This window comes from Octopus bimaculoides, chromosome 7 (genome assembly GCF_001194135.2).
Source record: "Octopus bimaculoides isolate UCB-OBI-ISO-001 chromosome 7, ASM119413v2, whole genome shotgun sequence".
NCBI classification, from domain to species: Eukaryota; Metazoa; Mollusca; class Cephalopoda; order Octopoda; family Octopodidae; genus Octopus; species Octopus bimaculoides.
This window is the reverse complement of record NC_068987.1, coordinates 50,384,740-50,406,506: the sequence shown is the minus strand read 5'-3', so window position 1 is coordinate 50,406,506 and position 21,767 is coordinate 50,384,740. Positions and strand designations below refer to the sequence as shown.

Sequence of the window (21,767 nt, the reverse complement as noted above, 5' to 3'; positions counted from 1 at the left end):
GCGCACATAATTCGTATTTAGAAATAATGTCAAAGAGAGACAAGTAAGAATATTTTTAAAATAAAAAACATGAGTTAAGTCCCTTACATATACATGGCATTTCATATTAAAAAAAAATGATAAAACAATTGATAATTTTGTTGTATTTTCATTTTGTTTGGAGCAGGGGAAGTAACAGATATCTTTTACTCGTTTTATTCATTGAACCGCATTGGAGTGGAAGTAATATCACAAGGCTCAACGTTGCTTAACTTCGGTGATCGGACGAGAACCAATACTTCACGGTGATACGACCGAATTCCCAGAGTAAATGCTTTTCAGTTTTTTGGGTTTTTTTTTAATTTTATTTATCAATTTTTTTTTTCCCTTCTGCAACTGAATTTAAATGGAAGTTCCATATTGTCTGCGTTCTCTCAGATGGTGGATGTACCAATATAGATTCAACCAAGTGCAAATGTATGACCTTGTAATATGAGAAACCATTATTAAAAGTTTCTTCTAAACATGCCTCTTTGCACCAATATCTTAATTTAAACAATGCGACATAGAATTAATATAAAATTAGGAGCAGAACTAAATTCTTCATAATCCTAAATTTTTAACTTTTAGCTGAAAATATTAAATGTAGTCAACTATACTTTGTGTGTCCAAAATGAAATTTAAACAAGTATTAAGGTAATTCAATTTAAGGAAGATAATTGCAACACAGAAAAAGAACTATTCTATCGTAATTTCAAGTTTGTAAATTTGTTATTTTATTGACCCAGCTTGTGTGGTGGTGAACTAGTTACTTTTAATAATCAGTTATTAAATGTATTATGTTTAGTTTCATAGACTAGCAGGCCTCAATTGTAGAAACTTCTTTTTTATCTAAACCAATGGTTCTCAATTGGGGTCCACATGACCCTTGGGGGTCCATATAAGAATTTGTTGTTAAAATTTATGGGCAATAAATTCGTTATTCTTCTACAATACACAAAATATTTTAATAATTTTTTTATACAATTCCGGTTCCGGGTTCAGTCCCACTGCGTAGCACCTTGGGCAAGTGTCTTCTGCTATAGCCTCGGGCCGACCAAAGCCTTGTGAGTGGATTTGGTAGACGGAAACTGAAAGAAGCTCGTCGTATATATGTATATATATGTGTGTGTGTGTGTGTGTGTGTGTGTGTATGTTTGTGTGTCTGTGTTTGTCCCCCTAACATCGCTTGACAACTGTGTTTATGTCCCGTAACTTAGCGGTTCGGCAAAAGAGACCGATAGAATAAGTGCTAGGCTTACAAAGAATAAGTCCTGGGGTCGATTTGCTCGAATAAAGGCGGTGCTCCAGCATGGCAGCAGTCAAATGACTAAAACAAGTAAAAGAGTAAAGAGAGAGAGAGTAATTCCTAATAATATTTAAAAACAATATAATAGGATTTTTTAAGCATTGAATGGTTTCAAGGGTCAATCTGAGTGAAACAAGAATCAAGGGGGTCCGTAAGAAAAAAGTGGTTGAGAAACACTGATCAAAACAAAAAGAATCAATACTAAGAGACAGCCAAGAAATGTGGAGGAGCAAGAACCATCCAACCCAACAACATTGAGGTGCATCTAGTCTCTACCATCTTCAGTTTTCTACATGTCCAACACAATAAACAAAACATTAAAAAAATTGCCCTGTGTGGACCACCTCTTTGCTTGTCTCTCCTTTAGCTATGTTACCAACTTAGAATACTTAGTTTCATCCCTCTGCATTTTGAGTTCAAATACCACTGAAGTCAGATTTTTCTTTCTTTCACATACAAAGTAAATGAAATAATTACTAGTCATGCACAGCAATCCATTGAATCAACTACATTACCACTGATAGAAAAACCTCCATTAATCTGTAGCACCATATACCTCTATCCATACAGGGTAATATTTCTTGTGGCAATGACATCCTAAACAAGAATGGCAGTTCATCACATACATCACACCTGCATCTGCTTTCAGATGTCGACATTCCAGTGCTTTTATGCTTTGGCCCTTCACTACTCTAGTGTCCATTTCTATTGCCTCTATCATGATGTGTTAGTGGTGCTTCTCTACTTCATGCAGTCAACTACAAGAGTCTCTCAGCACTTAATGTCAGTCAAGAACCTTCATGTCTCTCTTGCAGATATATTTGTAGCTCTGGTAGAGATGGCTTGTTGTTCTCCATCCATTTTCCAATTCCATTTAAAGATGCAGCTATCCACAATGGACATGGCCCCAAATGAGCAGTGTACATCCTGAGGAAGCTAGTACAGGTGGTAACCCCAATATTTTTACCCAGCAACTCACTTTATCTTGCTATGAAATCCTCAAGATGTGACAGACACTATTCAGATGGAAAGAGCTGACTCTTCTCTCCTACTGTGCAATACATACTGTCATCTTAGTCTTAATTGTTAGTTTGGTGGAACAGGCAATGTTGTTGCTGTATTTTGAATTCTCTTATCGATTTCTGTATCCAAGATGCTAGTCTGAAATAGGTGAACTAGAAGACAATGTCTGGTTCGTAGCTGGTGAGGGTAATGAATGACAGACTTTCAGTGTCCTGTCTTCAAGCTGACAGTCAGTCCAAAATCTTTGCAGGTTAGGGGAAAATGATATACCAGTGTCTGAAGTGGTTGTTGAATGTCGGTTCTATGTGCTACATCATTAGCAATAGGGTGTCTCTAATGAAGGTTTTTGCAGATATTGGTTTCCAATCTGGGACAGGCAAGATTAGAAACCCACCTGCTATCAGAATTGATGTCGAGATAAATTCCCTTTGTTGCGGCACCAAAAGCATGCTTCAGAAGCAAGAAAACCCCAAAGAACACGTTTGCTTGGTTTTACTGCATATGTCAAGAGACATGGAGAAGTTGCTACTGAACTACACTGTTCTCGTAATGTTGTTGTGGAAAGAGACAGTCAACCTCTACACTTATAGTAGCTGGCATATGTCTAGAAGAAGTTTCTCTGCTAACCAGATCAATGCCTTGGTTAGGTCAATGCAAATGACAAACAGGGGCACCTACCATTCTCTACACTTCTCCTAAATTTGTTAACAAGAGATCATATCCAATGACCTTTCAGTGTAAGAAATCAATTTTAGCTAAGCAGATAACCAAGAAATGATAAAGCAGACTAACTACCACTGCAAAGTAGGCAAATTAGAGTAAAAAAAAAAATCAATCATGTACCTAGTCAAACTAAAACAGTAAAAGGGCAGAAATTTTAGCAGAAAAGATACTGTTGAACTTAATGCTTAACTCAAATTGGCAATTCACTTTTCATTCAACTAGGGCCTCCAACAGTAAAAATATACAAAATCAATTCTACCAACTATAATCATTCGCATAAAGATATTCACATTCCTTTTAATAAAATTCAATTATTATGAAACAACTTACAACAGTTTGACAGGGGTTTGGTTTATACCTCTTATTCCAATTGATTCTTAAAATGTGTTCTTAAATTGTAGGTACGGGTCCCTAATGTCTAGCCAAAGAGAAATGAGATTGTAAGATCCTCAAACTTTCCTTGAGAGTGTTAAAGATGTTAGGTGAAAGAGAAATGAAATGGCTGCAACCATAAACCAAGAGTAGGTCACAGGTTTAACACTCTTGGAGATTATCTCTATACCAACACTAATTCTTACACACACGTATGTATGTATGTATCATCATCATCATCATCATCGTTTAACGTCCGCTTCCCATGCTAGCATGGGTTGGACGATTTGACTGAGGACTGGTGAAACTAGATGGCTACACCAGGCTCCAATCTGATTTGGCAGAGTTTCTACAGCTAGATGCCCTTCCTAACGCCAACCACTCAGAGAGTGTAGTGGGTGCTTTTATGTATGTATGTATGCATGCATGCATGCATGTATATACAGGTACACCACCAATTTTCTGGCAACTGATGGTCTGGCACCTCCTTTAATTCAGACCAATTAGGGGAACTTGAAATTCCCCTGGCCACCAGTTTAGTTCACTGCAAGACCACAAGTGGCTTTGTGTGTAGTGTGTTTACAGACATTATCTACACTGCACTTGTTAGTGGCGATACCAAAATTTTGAGAGTTCCTCTATTTATTTAGCTTAAAGTTGCTCTTAACTATGGCTGCTACAAGTAAGAGAACTGAGAGCAGAAGTGGTAATGTCAAATGTAAACAACAATTCATATAGAATCAAGACAAGTAGAACTGTTATAAAAAATAAGACCATGGCATGTTGGTAAGTAAGATGTGTGCTATAATTAGTAATCAGTAGGTTAGAGGTGTATTGATGAATTATGATTAAGTGACAGGGATGGCTTTGGAACCAAAGACACCAGAAAATCGATGGTATACCTGTAACAATATACCTTACCTTAAAAATTCGGCTCCCCTAGATGGAGGCATAAGAGTATCATCATAAGCCTACAGCATGTCTTCAAGACATTTTAGACCTGACAGAGCCCATCCCTCTCCAGGTCTTATCACAACCACAGGACAAAAAAAAAAGAAAGAGACAGAGAAGAACCAGCATCAATACCAAGCCGATATTTTATCAATCCTGAAAGGATGAAAGGTAAAGTTGACCTCAGATGGAACTGAACTCAGAATGCAGAGAACCAGAGCAAAGCAATCTAACTAGTACTTTAAAGACTCTATTGGCTACCTAATGAGTGTGTGTGTGTGTGTGTGTGTGTGTGTGTGTGTGTGTGCATGTGTAAGTGCACGTGTGTGCATATACACACATATATATGTATATATTAAATGAGTTATAAATGAGATTCTTCAACTAAGGAAACAGTGACTGGCACATTCTATATACATGCTTATTAACAAGAACAAATGGACTATTTAAGTAACAATAGACAATAATTTACTAAAAATAAATAAAGGTTGTTTTAATTATTTTAGAAAGCTACTTCAAATGATGTTAAGTGTTCTTTAGTGTATCAAGTGTTGTTTCAGCTGAAACTATCCCGATAAAAAAAAACAATAATATATGAAATGTCAATTAAAAGCCCTTATCATATCAAAAAAGTACAGGGAAATTAGGATACAAATGAAATATCAACCATGTTTCAGTCACATTTTTGTCAGTTGCAGTATGTAGAAGAAATGAATCATCATCGTCAATTAACGTTCATATTTAGGGGAAAGCGGACATTAAACGATGATGATGATGATGTTTCACGGTGATATGGGATGGACAATTTGACAGGATCTGATGGGCCCAAGGCCTGTATCATACTCCCATATCTGCTTTGGCATGGTTTCAACAGCAGGATGACCTCCTTAATGCCACCCACTTCAAAGTGTGTACTGGATGCTGTTTTTGTTCCATTAACACTAGTGAGGTCACCATGCAGCTTGCAAGATTACAAACCCTGAGGGGAAAGCTTTACACTAAGAGATGAGGGATAAAAGTATAGGAGAAGGGGGTCTGCAGTTTTTGGCAGGGATAAAATCTCTTCATAGACATGCTGTGTTAAAAACAATATACAGGTCAAAGCAAGACAAACATCATTCTAGTAGTGACTCATGAGAACATCAGATGTGTTTCAGCTTCCATGCTCACTAGTTACATGAGAACTTTAAAATAATAACAATTATTGTTGTTGTTTAGCATAATCAGTAGAGTGTTGGACAAAATGCCTTACATCATTTTGGAAATGGCTTTTCAAGATCTGATTTGAAATCCCAGTGGTCAACTTTGCCTTCATCCTTTCAAGGTTGATAAAATAAAGTAGCAAGTAACAGGTATAAGTAGGTAACTAGATCTATCGTGAATCTACAGATTCATTAGGTTTCATCTCTTCTGAATAAGATGACAGTCCTTCACAAGCTGCTGCTGCAGCTCATTTTCAGCTGAGTGGACTGAAGCAATGTGAAATGAAGTGTTCTGCTCAAAAACACAACATACTGCCTAGTCTGGGAATTGAAATTATGAACTTACAATCATGAGTCCAACACCCTAACAACTAGTCCATGTGCCTTCTCTAAGTAAGTTTATTGTTTTAATAAATTTTTTAGCACAAAAGTGTTCGCTAAAACGGGATTTCCTTTCTCTAAGAAAAATCTCTTTCAATCTGCAATTTACACACACATATATAATTCCATTGTATTTTGTGATATTCTTTCTGTATCATCTAGTGCTAGGTTTTCTGTACATGGGGAAAAAAAACAGGATGGGCATGGTTGGAATACCTTAGATCAGAGTCAATAGCTTAACCCTATTTCTATTGAAATGCACCACTTTTGTTTCAATTAATTTCGAAAATAACAAAACCTTTAGTAAAATAACTCATCATAATTAAGCTGGTGTTTGGAATATAAATTAACTTGGAATTTTTATGGAAAGTTTTAATTTAGATCACTTTAAAACAGCAAGTTTGTATCATAGAAGTAAGGGCAATTTAAGGTGGGTTGGTAATACAAGGTAAGTTACAAAAAGTATAGTGGGTTAGTATCAAAGGGTTTAAGGCTATTTAGTTCAGGTTTAATTAGCAAAAATGAATTTCATGGACAGCAGCATGTAGTATGATATACAAATAATTAATAATAACACAACTCAACAGGTATTTTGTTGATAGGACATTTTTATGTAATTTGAAGGTTTTTTTTAAATATTGAATCCAAAAATGGAATCCATTTTTTACAATCACATTTAGACTTCAAGACACCCAAACCCACTAATCATCAGTGGGTGATATGTGTGAACTTTAAGATGGTCAATTTTCTTCAGGGGCAACAAAGTGGATACACCAAATATCCATACTTTTAATGAATGGGGGAAGGCAGAGCCAGGGGAAAATGTTAGGTGATCAAAGAATAGCTGCAGCGAACATCAGTTCCAGGGTCTTTTAATGAGGTTGAAGAGCCTTTAGTTCAACCAGGAAAAATCATCCTACCTTCATTCCATATGAAACTTGGCATTATGAAGCAGTTTGTTAAAACTTTCGATAAAGATGGACCATACTTTCACAATATCTGCAGCACATTTCCCAGTTTGAACAGTGAAAAGATAAAAGCTGAAGTATTTAATGGGTTTGAAATAAGAAAAATGATGAAAGATGGGAACTTCGTAAATTCAATGAATTGCATTGAAGCAGCAGCATGGAATTCATTTGCAATAGTTGTAAATGACTTTCTGGGTAACAAGAAAGCAGCTAACTATGCCAAAATATTCGACAGCATGCTGCAGAACTTTCAAAAGTTGGGTGCAAATATGATGAGCATAAAGTTTCACTGTCTCCATAGTCACTTTGATAAATTCCCTGAAAATCTTGATAACACAAATGATGAGCTGAACAGGCAGAATGTTTCTGCCAGGACATAAAATCAATGGAAGAAAGAATATCAAGGCAGATGGGACTTACTTATGATGACAGACTATTGATAGAACTTGGATGTCATTTTCAGATTGTATGTCAAAAAAAACCCTAGTTCAGGTCCAAATTTTTGAACAGAAAAAAATTTTTTTTTGCTGGTCTGTGTGATTTTAATCAAGTAACTAGGAAAATGTAGTAAACAGCTCAGTGGTTTTGACATTATATATAAGGTATTGAAATGAATACTCTTTTACTTGTTTCAGTCATTTGACTGCGGCCATGCTGGAGCACCGCCTTTAGTCGAGCAAATTGACCCCAGGACTTATTCTTTGTAAGCCTAGTACTTATTCTATCGGTCTCTTTTGCCAAGCCGCTAAGTTACGGGGAAGTAAACACACCACCATCGGTTGTCAAGCAATGTTGGGGGAACAAAGACAGACACACAAACACACACACATATAAAAATATATATATACATATATACACAACAGGCTTCTTTCAGTTTCCATCTACCAAATCCACTCACAAGGCTTTGGTCGGCCCGAGGCTATAGCAGAAGACACTTGTCCAAGATGCCACGCAGTGGGACTGAACCCAGAACCATGTGGTTGGTAAGCAAACTACTTACCACACAGCCACTCCTGCATCTACATCTGTCATTTTGCAACATTTTGTCAAAAGAAAGAGACATCCACATACAAACAGACACACACATACACAACACTTCATATAATAATTTCCATTACTTTTTTTTACCAAGTGTCTAACTGCCAGTTAATTTGACGTCCCACTATCTCTCTTCTTTTTCTTGTTTAGCCTAAGATCAAAGAATAATTAATGTAGCTAACACTACATCATCCAAGGGAGCCTTTTTTACTTCTTTTTGAGACAACAGGATATGATTGAAAATGATTTAGCAGCTATATCTAACATGTCAAGCAACTACATACAGGCTCCCTTTTCTATGCTTGCATGAGTCAGAAGGATTTCAATGAGGTAGATTTTCTACAGCTGGATGCTCTTCCTGCCACCAATGCTCACTTGTTTCCAAGCAAGGTAATATATCTCCATGACCAGACGTGATTTCCACAGAAGATTGGAAATAAGGACACTGTTTGTATGACAGTGGTGCTCGTTTACAACTATCAAACAATATCAAGACAAAGAACTCAAGCACAAAATCACACAGGCATACATACAATGAGCTTTTTTCAGTTTCTATCTATCAAATCCATCCACAAGTCTTCAGTTGACTCAAGCTAGAGTAGAAGACACTTGACCAAGTTAAGGCACAATGGGATTGAACCTGAAACCACAAGATTGGGAAGTAAACTTCTTAACCACACACAAACAAAGGCTGCAGTGCATGTGCATGCTTATATATATTTGTACATGTTTATTTGTCCCACCATCACTGCCGCTTGACAACCAGTGTTGGTGTGTTTACATCCCCGTGACTCAACAGTTCAGCAAAAGAGACTAATAGAAGAGAGTACCAGGCTTTAAAAAATAAGTACCAGGGTCAATTCATTCAACTAAAATTCTTCAAAGCAATGTCCCAGCATGGTCACAGTCTAATGACTGAAACAAGTAAAAGATAATTTCTGAACTGATTTGTTTCCAGGTAAGTGAAGCACGAGAAGGAAGTCGAGTACCTGAATCATCACAGACTCTGACGAGATAAATTTAGAAAGCAACATTTCGTTCTATTACACACAACTATAATGCCTAAGATGTAAGAGCAACTACAACATAAAAATTGCTAACTAGGACTAAATTGTGGACTTTGTTCAAGAATTGAAACAGATATCAATTATTTCTCTCTCTCTCTTTCTCTTTCTCACATACACATACACACACAGATTGTGTGCTTTTTTAAGATGTTTGATGAATTAAGAAACAAAATCACTATTACTAGCTAAAAGAAACTAGACTGCTGTATCTCTAGAATGTTCCAAAATTAGTAACTATTATTCCAATCCTTTCAATGAATTTAATTCAAAACATGAAATCAGTAAACAAAGTAAAAATTGATGTCCAAAAATAAAATCAACCTCCCATATTTTCCTCAGACTCCTTCCATTTGGATCACTTAACGCCTTTTTTTTACCCAAGAGTTATTCTCCAGAAACACCACATCCTGTACCAGTGTAGCCGCATATCATTCACACTACAACTAATTTCTCTTTGCGAAGTTTTATCCCCTGAGCTCATTTATTTTTTTTCTATTATTCATACACAATAACATTATACATCCAGCAAAGAATACTCCCTCTTTTCTTTCCAGCCTTTACACATTCTCCACCCATAATTCACTGGGAACACAAGTTTCATAAAATCTACCCTTCACTAAGAAAGGCAAGTCTTTTGCTACCAGCAAAGGAAATAGCTCCCTAAACATTTTCCACCCTATTCTTACTCTATCTACTGTTTTCAGAGCAACCACTTCCACTATTAATTATGCCCCAGAAGCTATCAACTACTTCTAGGAGCCTTCCAAGTATTTGAAAGAATTTACTAAGTCAACAGGGCCTTTAGTCTTGCAAGCTAGATGGCAACATCACTAATGTTGGTGCAATGAAAAAGAGCACCCAATACACCCTTTAAAGTGGTTGGCACTAAGGAAGGGTATCAGCCATAGAAAATTTGTCTCAATGAATTTTGCAACCCTTACAGGTATGGAAAAATGAATATTAAAACAACGATGATTGTGTATAGAATTCCTCCCTCCTCCTTTTCTAATTATTGAGCGAAGCCACTTCTCAGATAGCAGCAGAATCCTGTCTTCTTTCTCGCTAACTAAAATTTTTGTTATTGCTAAGTTTACTTTCAGCTCTCTCAATTCTGGGTTTGGCTTTCGTGGTTGGGATTTCTTCACTTAATCTTCTAAAGATTCAGCTATGAACACCAGGTTATCAGTATACAAGACTTCTCACAGATAGCCAATTGTGAACTCACCTTTTGGCCTGGAGTGGGGCTGAAAACCAAGCCCTGATAGACATCTACCTACACACTTTATCAATCTCAGAACTCTTTACTGTCAACTTGCTGAGAACCTCTCTGTACATGGCTTACACAGCTCTGTGTATTTATTAGGTTGCTTACCAACCACCAAACAACCAAGAATTGTTGCCCTGAAAAATACAATTCAGTCTCAACAAAACCCATCTTTTTATGACACTCCAACATATGATTGTTTTGTTTCAATGAAGAAATACTTAGTTGTTTAGCCCAGCTCAGATGATTGTGCAGACCTGTGATCAACAGCCGTCCTTTATCTATTTTTCAGGCAATAAAGAGGGAGAGATTTGGCTGGTATTTCTAGCAGGCCAAACAATCATATAAAAGAGTCATGGGCATGCCTAATGAAAAAGTGCCATCGCATATTTTAGTAATGCAGCCAGTATCATGGTAAACGATGTCTTTCACAGCCCGCTTCTCAGAAAAGATTGCCCGTGCCTGATGTAAATTTATTCAGAAATAAATTAACTTAACCTTTTTGTTACCAAATTTCTGTTGAAATACACTGCCTTTGTTTCAATTTATTTTGAGAATAATGAAAAATTTAGTAAAATAACTTTGTCATTATTAAGATGGTATTTGGAACATAAATTAACATGAAGTTTTCATGGAAGGTTTTAATTTAAACCATTTTAAAAAGGAAATATGTATCATGGGACCAAGAGCAGTGTCAGGTGGGTTAACCCTTTAGCATTTAAGCTGGCCCTAATATTCTACTTATTTTAAGTTCAAACTGGCCAGATCTGTCTTCTCACACCTACCCTACACCCTTGATCACAATGATAAGTGAATGGGAACAACAAAAAGCTCTCCGCAAATTTTCTAGACACACAGAACACCAGAATTTTGCTACAAATGATATTTGGATGTGGAATTATTCAGAAATTCCGCAAATTCATTTTACAGCTTGTCTGGAACTGCTCGGGAATTAAATCTAAAAGGATTTCAAACGGGTTGATATGAAAATCTAATACCTCACACATCATCATCATTTTAATATCTACTTTTCCATGCTCACATGGGCTGGATAGGATTTATTGAGGTAGAAACAAAAAGCTTTTCAGATAGCACATTAATTTCCTCTACTTCCAGCAGTGTAAAGCTTTCATACATCCCAAAATGTCATAATGACCTGCCCTTGATTTTTTCATTCTACAACTATTTCATCTGAAATGGTTCTACCTTGTTGACAAAGTGTACAACTTGAATGGCCTTGTTGATTTCATTGAGTCAAATGAAAATATCATTCAGGTTGGCTATCATTCATTTGTTGTCAGAAAGTTAATTTACAAACTTGCTTGGTTTATCCCTTTGATTTCTTAAAAAATTCCATTTTGTCTTTCATCAATGCAACTCTAGCTACCATATTACTAATTGGAAGCCATCTCACGTCTGTAAGAAGCAAAAAGTCTCTCATTCAGCATTTAATTTTTAATTCAATAAGTACAATATCCTTATATACACAGAAATAGATTTGACAAAAATCACTATGACAACATCATTAAAAATAGATTTGAGAGCTAGAGACAGTGTCTTCATACATAATAGCATACCTATGGATCACACTGTGCGTTTTCTTTATATCAGGCTTGGCAAAAACACTCTTGCAAACAAACCAAATCTATATCTCAGCATTGCAGGAGCTCTGTCAGTTGTACTGCTAAGTGCTATTTTCTAAGAAAGACGTTCTTTTCAAAAAGAAACTAGATATAACTTCATTATGATCTCTTTTCTTAAGCACTCCATGGAGTGACAAAACAAGAATTCTTCTTTAAAATAATAATCTTTTAGGTGTCTTGAATATATAAGCAGCTCAGTATCGGATAATGTTTGTGTGCTCTTCATGGTGGATAGTAAATATACCTAGCAGAACCTCTTTGATTTTCCAAAATAACTTTAGTTTTATATCATCTAATATATAAGAAATTCAAAAGGTAGCAAGCTGGCAGAATAGTTAGCAATGCGCAAAATGCTTAGTAGCATTTTGTCCATCTTTACGTTCTGGGTTCAAATTCTGCCAGAGTTGACTTTGCCTTTCATCTTTTCGGGGTCGATAAAATAAGTACCAGTTGAGTACAGAAGTCAATGTAATCAACTTACCCCACTCCCCTGAAATTGCTGGCTTTGTGCCAAAATTTGAAACAAGTATACCAGATATTCTTCAATAAACATTTATCCTTTGACAGTGGCAGTGTTCAGTTTCTTTGCATCATTCTCTCTAAACATACAATCAACAATATCTTTGCAGTGGAGCAAGATTAAAACTTCAGAAAATGAGTAAGGTTTCTTATTTTTTGCAATTCTCAAGACGAGGTGATACTTGGTAGGAAAGCCACTCTGGTGAAGTTCGCATACATTTCAGATAAGATGCCTTCTGTCCAAAATATGATTATTCTTTGTCAGCTTTTGGTTGTGATTCATGTACTCCAAGTAATTCTTCTTGTGTACTCTTAGGGAAAAACATGATATGGTTAGAAAACACCAGAACCAAAGCCACTATCTACTATCTTTTGAGAAAAGCATGAAAATATAAGACATATTTCTTTAGTCCAATAAAACTATTTCTAGTCTAGAGTTAGACATAGCGACGGTCCATCATACACACTGGGAATCGAAGTTTCATTCGGCTATAAAATACATCAAACACAACCATATATGTATGTTTGAGGCAGGTAGAAAGCTGTTCTTTAAAGTTACCCACCTGGCAATCTTTCGATACAGGTACACAACGTCATTCACCCACAAAACTTTCCCTCAAGATATAAAGAGGCTAGGCTGAAAAAGGTGAATGACGTCGTCTCCTCATACCGACGCTCTGTATACCAGTATCGAAGAATCGCCAAAAATTTTTTAATACACATTAGAAAACTAGTCCCAGATCCTCCATAAAGTATATGACGATTACAGCTGGAATAAGCCTGTCATCCTAGATGTGTGCTCGATCAAATTTTGCTTCGGGTTAAACAACTAAGCAATACTGTAAAATATAGATAAAACTGATAACGAAGATGTGAAACTTACATACGTGTACATTTCAATAACATATATTGTATCATGGCTAATTACAACTAAATCTCCACTCAAAACTTGCCCTATTATCTTAAGGAAAGGCCATCGTATACTATTTGTCGTTGACTAGAAGGGATGGTCAGGTCATGGCGAACGCCTCTATCCCAAACCTGCCGAATGCCTGGGACAAAACAACAACTACTACCAACATCACAATTCTTATTCATTCAAGCGATTTTCTTTTTATTACAATATAATGAAATTCTGTAAGATTCAGTGTAACTTCACTTTTCATAACCTCCAGATTTCTTGAACGAAAATATATTCTTTACAAAATCGCAGTAACAACTTGCGCGTTTATTTATTTCATTTACTTTCCCACTACACAGTGATTTGTACGCATTAACACGAGTAAAGAAAATATCAAAACAAAACCTCTCTAAAGAGAATAATCAATGCTTTTCGAAATTGGGTTCTTAATCGCTTCTAAAAGATACAGAACATTGGCAGAAATATTTGAAGGGATAAATTGTCGTTTGTAATGTTACTAGGACTATACGACCTAGGTGGGATAATGAAAGGTGAAGTTGACCTGGCAGGATTTGAACTTGAAACTTACATGTGGCGATATTTACATACTATAACGCTTTTGTGTCGGTGTTCAACTGCATGAACGAAGCATCTTCGCTGTCTCATCAAATGCATAATTACTTTTATTGGCACAAGCACTTTTTTATTGTGAATGTATATAGAAATCGATTCCAACGAAATTAAATACAAAACCACCTTTACTCCGACTGTCTTCCTATTCTACAGCCTTTCCCATTATAAAGATGTCTAATCTTACCATGAGACCGCATATTTTGATCAACGTAAATCGACCTCAAGTACATAAATTATATCTTTATCTTTCTTATCAACCAACCAGCCACGGAAAGATAAAGCCAAACTTGAGGACTTGGCGGGATTTTAATATAAAGGGACATAACTACTACTCAAGACATCTAATCCGGCACGTTACCGACCTAACAACCTGTACCTTGAATGTCTTTTGATGATAATCGGTTTTTAACTGTGGCAAAATATAATAAAATTTGAGACTGAATCAAAGTAATAAAGAGTTTTCATTTTATCTACCCTCGAAGAGATGAAACAGTAAAGCACTCCATCTCTCCACCATGTGACAATGAATAATATTTAGTAAATATATTTTATTAAGTAATAACATGTAGTGTTTAAGAGTAAATATATTGAATAATAAGGGAATAATAGAAGATACTAGAAGATAAAGTAGTATTTTATATTGCAATTAGATAACTGATTTCTAAACAAAGGCACAGGGTCATTACGGGGAGGCGGAGGAGGAAGAATAATGAACATTGCAATAAAGGTACAAACGCAATATGGACTGAATATAACTGAGAACCTGCTTAATTTGTTATTTTAACTGCAGAAACTAAAAAACAAAATATATCAGCGAATATACATATATGCCCGAATAGTTAATTAACAAATCAATTTAATTGATGACTCGATCGTATAGCTTCTTCATTCAGTTACATGAGCAAACGAATACACAAACTAAAAGCAATATATTCCACAAAGACAACAACCAAGTTTGTTTTGTCTTTTTTAGATAGGTTAATAGCAGTAATTTTTATAATGATTTTGAAAACATTTCATATTTTGTCCACTAAAAAGTAGAAAGACTAGATCAGGTTAATTATCCTTTCGTGTACGTATGTAACTATATTTATATATATATATATATATATATATATGCATGTGTACGTGTGTATATATACTCTTTCGTCGACATCGTTCAAATTCCCGTAGTTAAAATGCCGTTATACATATGAATCAAAACCGGAAATTATTCAAGCTATAAGTATTCAGTTTATAGATGCATAAAACAATAACACTACCTTTGATATGTGAGGAAAATGAGACATATCTAGTTAAATAACATAAGCAAAATATGTCTCAGAACAGATCCTTTCTTCATACGTATAACCTTATGATAGTCGTCAACAAGGAAAATATGAGGCACATACCTTGCACCTATATCCGTATTTCTTTTCCTCGATTCCAGTTCTTCTTTTTTGTTTTAGATTGTTTGAATTCCGTTTGCTTGTTATAATATGTCGCTGCGATTATGAAATCCGCTCAATTTAGAGAATGTTGCCAGGATCTTCGGTGGTCACACGATATCACCATCTCAGTCGGATTCTTTGTTAAACAGAAATCAATCAATTTTGAGGTCTTTGAAAATGGGTTACCTCCCTTTAAAGTATTGCAACAACGTTGAATTTACAAAGAAAGTAAACATTTAAATTAAACAGTAGAATCACCTTACCTTTTTTATATAAATAATACTACCTACAATGAACAATCACAGTAATATCAACGACCTTGTCTTGTAATCTAAGCCATTAAATTACCGAGTCCTAACACCAGTGCACAGGAAAGGATAATTTCTATATGGATTACCAAAAGGGACATTATTGTCCGAGTGTAATGGCTTCTGAGGTATGTACAGAACCACAAATTTGTGGAGCAGAAAGCTGGATTTTATATTAATTTAATGCTTGATTGGTAATTGGTACTTATTTTACCGACCCCGGAAGAATGAAAGTCGCTTTTTGAGGGATTCGAACACAGATTATAAAGGAATGCAACTAAATACTGCAAGGCATTTTCCAGACCCTCAACTAGTTCAAATGCAGCATTCTTTACCACACCATAAATGACACCATGTCACTCAATTTGAGATGCAACATTCAATTTTTTTTCTTGAACCCAAAATTACATCATATTATGATGTATAAGTGGACAAAATAAAGAATAAAATATTTTGGTCGAAGATCGAGGACAGAGGCCACAAATAGTAGAATAGGGTGTCAAGGACTTCTTGTGGTTTTAGTAAATGACAACGAAACATCAATAATAACAATAATAATCCTTTCTAGTAAGTTTTGGGGGAGGGGACTAGTCAGTATTTGACTGGTACTCAATTTATCGACCCCGAAAGGATACAAGGCAAAGTCGACCTCGGCGGAATTTGAACCCAGAACGGGGTACCGCTAAGCATTTTGCCCGGCGTGCTAACGTCTCTGCCTGCTCGCCACCATAATAATAATAATGGTTTCAAATTTTTCCACAAGGGTAGCAATTTGCGAGGAGGGAAATAGTCGATTATATCAACACTCAATGTTTCACTAGTACTTTTTTTTAATAATATGCCTGGATGCAGTACCAGGCAGTGACTCTCATGGCTTCTGATCTTAACTGATTGGAAGTGTTATCATGTACATTGATTTGTCTTGGTATATAAAGATGGGCTACAGCAAATATTCTGCTTAATACAACAGATTTGCTTGTCAGTTGTTTGACCTTAACCAGCTGAGCATGTTCCTTGGTGGCTGATGATATGTGCATCTCTGATCATGAGCAGAAGTAGTGGAGGAGCATTATAGCCATGTGTTGAGACAAATTCTTTGGGATTTGGATAATTCACCTCTGGAAACATGAGTGTTTCGTTCAACATCCTCAAACAACCCTTATTCATGGAACTTTAGAGCGGAATGGGCTACTCGACCTGAAGAAAATTCTAATTGGGCCCCACCTGCAAGATCATGTGCTGTTTATCTTGATATAAGGTCACCACGTCTCGCACACATGGTTGTGATGCATGTGTCTGGTGTACCCTTATCAGACGGATAGTCATGATGGGTATACTGGTCTTCGTATATTTTACCCCAGTGTCACATTGATGGCATGCACTGCTCTCTCACTCAGTAATAATAATAATGATTTCTTTATTAACCACTAAGGGCTTATATACAAAAAAAGCATTGTGGACAACACAGGACAAATACAATGTGGAGTTACATGAAATTCATGTAAACAATGAAAAACTAAAACAATAATCGAATATAACAACAAAATTCCCCAAAAGTGGGTGACCTAGGACTGCTCGTGAAAAGCCCACAAGTTCACAACAGTCCTGATCACCAGGGTAAGTGCCCTTTCCACTTTGTCTACAGACGCATTCTTGCAACATTCACCCTCCTTTTAATAAAATTGCTGGGAGGCAGCACTTCCCTATCTACACTCACTTTCCTTTTCAAGTGCAACTTGAAAAAGTTGATGAGAACTTGGCCAAAGAGAAAAATGTGTTTTCAGCCTTTTCAATCTGATCCACCACACAACCTCTTTCGCTAAGGCTATCAGGGAAAGAAAAACAGCCTGTTCCTCCCTGCCAAAGCAAGGCGGTCGGACGCGAAATTTTTTTTCCCACGAGAGTTCCGGACCCCAGTTATGAACTCATTTGCATACAGCTAATCAGAGCTCAAATATCAAACTAGTGTCCACCTGGTCACGAAAATACTCTGGTTGAGTTCAGTGGAAAGTGTGTGTTATAACAAAATCCGACTGTTCTAAACGGGTTAATAGGGATGACAAATGTGAAATTTAGTGTATAAAGAGAATGGAGAGCTGCTCACCGACGATGTCATAAGTGTTGCCAATTTGCGTAATTTACTAGAAAATATAAATGTGTGTAGTTTCCTAATTTTTTGACTGATTTTATACATTCCTAATTTAAAATGTTGGTGTTGATCTGGAAACATCGTAATCAATATGGCGTTGTGTCGTATTGCGCCCTCCTTGCATATAGCAGTGGGTACATGTAGTATCACTAATCTCAGTCTGAGCATAGGTACCTAATGTTAGCTCCATATAGAGATGCTGCTCAATTGATCTATGAGGATGGTGGGGAATGTGGTGCTTATGTGACATTTGCTATGCTGTACTCACAGAGTGGCACACCATTCTATACCTGACTGGCTGTACTGTAGTTGTACACAGTATGTGAATTTTCCAGGTGAGCTCTGATTGGCTGTATACAAATGAGTTCATTACTCACGTAGGAAAAATTTTCGCCGGCGGGACTATCCTCACGATGGACTTAGACGATAGCTGGATTCGTCCTACACGCGACAGCAGGTGTTCGACATAAACCCACAACTTAGAAATACTCAGGCACTGGACGAGAGCATGCAGAATAGTTTCATCGCTCTGCGCGCATCTCGAGCAAGCCCGGCTGACTTCACTTCCGTGCTTGTAGAGTTTATCTCGAACAGGTAGTGCTCCCCGGTAGCACTGCCAGGCCAAGGATTTCTGGAAATTATCCATAGGTCCCGTCCTGAAAGTTCTCCAGAACAGACCGCCCAACTCGTTCTTGTCGACGTCCAGAGTCTCCCTGAAAGCATCGTTGCACTCACCCGCCACTGACCCCCAATAGAACGCCATAGTGGAATTTCCACCGACCACATTGCCCGACTGACAGGGGACTGTGAGCGCCTGCCAGGTGCCTTACCTCGGTCTACGCTTGATCCAGGACTGTAGCTCAGTCAAAGAGACAAGCTGTGGAAAATCCTGCCTGACAAACAGCGATTATACTTGCTCACCGTCAAGGCAGCCCTGCCTAAGCGCATATCTGCGCATCTGCAGCCACGGCATGCCCAGTTCTCCATTTAGCGGTTGTTGACAGCAAATGGAGTGCCTGACTAGTGGAACGCATCCCCTCCACAGAAAGCGGAAGAGTGCGCGCCCCACTTTGCTCGGGCTTGAGTACCGTACGCTCACTTTAGTTCGCCAATGACCGAACCGTAGCTTTGTTGCTACGTTGTCACTCTACCACTCAGGCCCACCGAGCTACTTCAGTTTCCTCGTTTCTTAGAGCATACGCTTTAGCTCTAACAATGCATCCTTCGTGCTTAGCGTTGAAGAATTGGCCCAATCTCGTCGCCAGCATGTTGGTTACGATGTCCTTCCTAAGCGCCTCTTCTAAGTTTCTAACTAAGCCTCCCTCTATTCGGTTTTTTTTATCGTTAATGCCTAAACCCAGTTGATTGTACTCTAATTGTCCTTTTCGGGGAAAGCTACCATTTGTTGTTGACAACTGACTCCGTCAGCACGCGCTTAATTAATTCGCTAATCCGGTTTCTGTAAGCTTGGCACGCTGGGAGGGACGATTCAGCTTCCAGTAACCAGATCCCTGCCTACGAAATCTATCTAAGTCGACTGTGATGACCACAAATTTGTGATCTGTATAGGCGACGACTTTAAAAAGTGGGCAACTTATACTACCTTTATCTACTAGCCTACAGAATAGTCTATCTAGATACGACTTAGATGACCCGATGCGGTTCGTCGATGTCCACAGTGGTGCATTCGGTAAATCCAGTCGGTTTGCGAGGCTTTTGCACTCCGCTCTTCTAACGGTAAACCCCACACAATTTAAGCGTGCGTTCAACATGGTATTCTAGTCACTCATTAGCACTAAAGGTCGAGACATTCCCAGGAAAGCCTCCAGACGTCTGAAGAAATCTGGTTGTCCTGCCCTTGTCGAAGCATAAACACCCACCAGTCTGAAGGTACCACCGTCGCTGTTGTTCACATTCAGGACCACCAACTTAAATTCAGGGTCCAGGAAGATAGTCCTTATCTTGAGATCCAGACCTTTCCGGAACGATACCGCAGTTACACCCAGCATTCCCGGTTGACATGGAGATAAGAAAATCTCGTACCCACCGAAAATAGGTATGGAAGCTTGTCGGTTGGAGAGTCTGATTTCACTGATAGTCACTGCATCTAAACTTAGTGACCTGTGGTCATCGAGTAGGTGGCCCTGTTTCCAAGTTGACTCCATGTCACATGCATTTATACTGCCTGTTCTTAGCAAGGCCATGTTTGTTACCTATTTCTGTGGAGAAACATATTCTTTCCTTCTGGCTATTTGTGAGTGTCTCCACAAAGCATTTTATTTATGGTCCATTTCTTTGGGATATTTTGCTTTCAGTTTATTGTTTATTGCGTTGTTTTTTATAATTTTTATGTGAATAGGTATGTTATGCGGGAATGCGATGTATCATTCAAAGTAATGTGTGTATTCTTTAATATGTTTTAAGTTCTTGTTGTTTGTGTCTACGGTCGTTTAATTAGTGATGCCTTGGGGAGTGCTGTTCATGTTGGTCTGGATTGCTATGTGTTTACGTTTACTGAGGTGTTTGTAATGATGGTGTTTGCAGTGTTGGAGAAGTTTGTAATTGCATTGGTGTAGTGTGTGTGTGTGTGTGATGGTTTATTAATTTGTGTCTTCTCCTCTGATCACTTTGCTTTTTAGTTTTGTATCACGCTTTTCATTTATAATTTTTTCCCCTTTTTCCTTTCACCAGGATCCATTCTGATGAGTTTCCAAGACTGTTTTCCTCACTAGACGAGATTTCACGTCGGAAAAAATCTGTGTCAAGTGGGAGAGGTATGTCTGCACAGTCGCGCGTTTCTAAGCTGGTTGTTTGGTCGACTGGTGTATGTAAGGTTTCACTCGGCTGAATTGGTGTAGATGTTGCTATTGTTTTCTCGGTTGTGGTACTAGGGCTTGCTGCTGATGTTGCTGAATGGGTCTCTCTTGCTGTGCTTTCTGGTGATGCTGTTTTTGTTTTGGATGCTGCTGATTTTGGCACTGATGCTATTGGTGTTGTTACTGTTATTTTTGTTGTTGTTCGAGGTGTCTGCAGCAGCGGTGTTTTTTTTCTTTTCTTTGCTTGGGATAGAAAGCCTTTGAACGGTTTGTTTCGCCACAAATGTGGTATCACGGTTTTCTACCTTCTACTGCTACAAATAACAATGCGCCATTATGGAGGTTGATCAAGTCAGGGATAGCTTCGATACTGTTCCGATCAACCTATAACATCAATTCCATACTTGTGCCTGACCAATTTTCCTTTCCCATTCTGTAGACTTGCAGAATTTTTGTTTGTTCTCTATGCCGTATAATACGGCTGCTACCAGCAAAGGGATGTTCACATCTGGTGGAATCTCCGTTATCTTCATTATGACGACCCTCTGATCGAGATAAATCGGAATTAGCCAAATTCCTAACTTTTGATGGTTATCGTTGCATTTTCTATAGCCAATTCTTCAGTTGAGAATCTTACATCAATTGTGCCAAAGCGTCTCCCAAGGGCGATATAAGTTGTTAAACCACAGACCAGTTTCAGGCGTTTTTCTATCTGGCCTGCGTTGCTCAAGTTTTCTCGTATTCATTGCAATACATTCATTTATAAGGTATTTTATTTTTCTTAATGTGTCCTTGCACTTCGTCTGGTGTGTTAAAGAAGACTGTTCGGTCATTCTTTGTTAAGTCCATCTTAGCGTCACTCAATATTTTTTCTGTCAACTCTACTTTTTTTCCATTTTCCGATAGTCTTGTACTAAACTGTTTCTAATCTGCTTTAAAAAAAGAACAGCCGATGTTGTCGTTTTATTAAGGTTTGTGGTAGTGGTGGTGGCGGTGACGGTGGTGGTTTTGTTGGTGTTGGGGATAGTGGTGGAGGTCGTGCTCGCGTCATT

General features: G+C 37.6%; 1 protein-coding gene across 3 annotated transcripts in view; it reads right to left on the bottom strand.

Moving 5' to 3' along the window:
- Positions 1 to 16,057, bottom strand: part of LOC106871380 (gastrula zinc finger protein XlCGF57.1) — a 61,177-nt gene extending 45,120 nt beyond the window's left edge. The window contains exon 1 of one of the 3 annotated variants that reach the window (XR_001409652.2): positions 15,404 to 16,057. The gene's annotated coding sequence lies outside the window, so the exon portion shown is untranslated. Of the gene's footprint in view, positions 1 to 15,274 lie in introns of all 3 variants that reach the window. The other 2 variants (XM_014917802.2, XM_014917803.2) reach the window with 2 other exon arrangements.
- Positions 16,058 to 21,767: the final 5,710 nt, after the last annotated feature.